We start from the raw sequence: 1,742 nt of genomic DNA, 5'->3' as shown, positions 1-1,742 counted from the left end.
TGTACATAGAACAATATTTTTTCATTGATTTAGTATATTTCACTTCAGCAGATGGCTTCCCGTCTGTGAGATAACTTCTCCATATTGCAGTCTTAGATAAGCCTTCAAAATTCTACAGCTGCTGGTGATTGTGGGAATGCGAGAGAATCAATGCATGCAATGGTGATGTGTTCACTGATGTATGTGTGCTGCTAGCTCCAATTTGATGCAAATAAGGATATAGACTAGTGAATAATTATATAAGTCTTTACTTACCGATGCTGACTGAGCTTCTATGCAAAATAAAGGGAAATCTATATATACAAAATGAATCTGTTCTAATTAACACAAAGAGTATAAAGGTCTAATGTATCCAACCTGCCATTGGTCTCTGGTGGACAGTTTCAAACAGAGTGTCAACACTGAATCCGGTTGGATGTTTTGCAGCATCAGTAGCTAAATTAGCATGGGGGGATACATAAAGTTCTATTGTTGTCATAGTGGATCAATTCTGATAAGACAGTAAGTGCTGAAAGATTAAAAAGTGGCACTTTAATGCCCTTGATTTATTAAGTCAAATATTTGCAAACTGTATTTTTCTCCAAGGTTGGCTTCACAACCTAATTGTAAAGTGTCTGTAGTGCAGGGGCACATCCACAGTTCATATCTATAAGGAAAGTGATTCTTGTGTGAACTGTGGAAAGACATTTCATTATTTGATCTGAGTGATCCTTCCACTATCATGATTACGTTTAAAAATCACATTAATGCATATGATCTTAGAGAAAAGTATTGGGTTTACATTAATATAAGAACTTGGATCAGTTGCTTCTCAAGCTCATCTGTGCCTTTTTAAAACTCTTCTGTCTTTTGATATATTTCTGTTGAGCATGCCCAGTCTTCTCACTTGGTTGCTCCAGCAGGATGTACTCAGTAGGGGCTTTATTAATTAAAAGCACATAATATCTCTTAATCACGTTTTCCAACTTTATCAGTGGAAACTTGATCATGGTGGATAACTCCCTACTTTAGATATCATTCTCTCACTAAAGAAAAGGTGATGATCCAATTGAATGGGAACTGATGTACACTGTAACCTGTAGAATTTCTGCAAGTTCATATGGTCCAAGTAGAAGTGCTGGATTGCTTCATGATCTGTTGGTTGCAGATGTAGATTTTGCTCTGAGTTATCTTAAAGGCTGTTAGTTTCCAAGTCATCTGGGAAATGAGTCAAAGCAGCAACAATGATACAGGTGCAGATTTGAGTCCTGGGTGCCTGATGAAGTGCCCAGGTTCTTGTCTCCCATGGTGTAGAACTGGGCCAGGGATATATAGGTAGAAACAGAGCCAGGAGGCATGGTGGCAAAAGTCTTAATCCCAGCCCTCAGGAGCCTGAGGCAGGAAGATCTCTGTGAGTTGTAGGCCAGTCTGGTCTCCACAGTGTTTCAGACCAGCTGGGGCCCCATGACCCTGGATAGCTCGTGCCTTGTGTTGTTTGTATAATGTGTGGGCCTTGAGCATTATATGTTTACTGTATGAAGCCTAGGCAGGGGAAAGCTTCCAGTCTTTTTGTGACATCTGAATGCTTTTATCTTAGTCATCTTGTAGTTCTCTCAAATCTCTATTTTTCCTGTCCTAGCACCAAGTATTGTGTATGATGTGTTCATAATACAAATATGTCCAACAAATTCCATGTCTTCTTTGTACTTGGGATTTTCCCAAATTACAGTGTAGTCTTTATTTTTGAAAAAAGCATACCCCTG

The sequence above is a fragment of the Nannospalax galili genome, unplaced genomic scaffold (genome assembly GCF_000622305.1).
Source record: "Nannospalax galili isolate Female #2095 unplaced genomic scaffold, S.galili_v1.0 scaffold1879, whole genome shotgun sequence".
NCBI classification, from domain to species: domain Eukaryota; kingdom Metazoa; phylum Chordata; class Mammalia; order Rodentia; family Spalacidae; genus Nannospalax; species Nannospalax galili.
Note: the sequence above shows the minus strand (reverse complement) of the source record.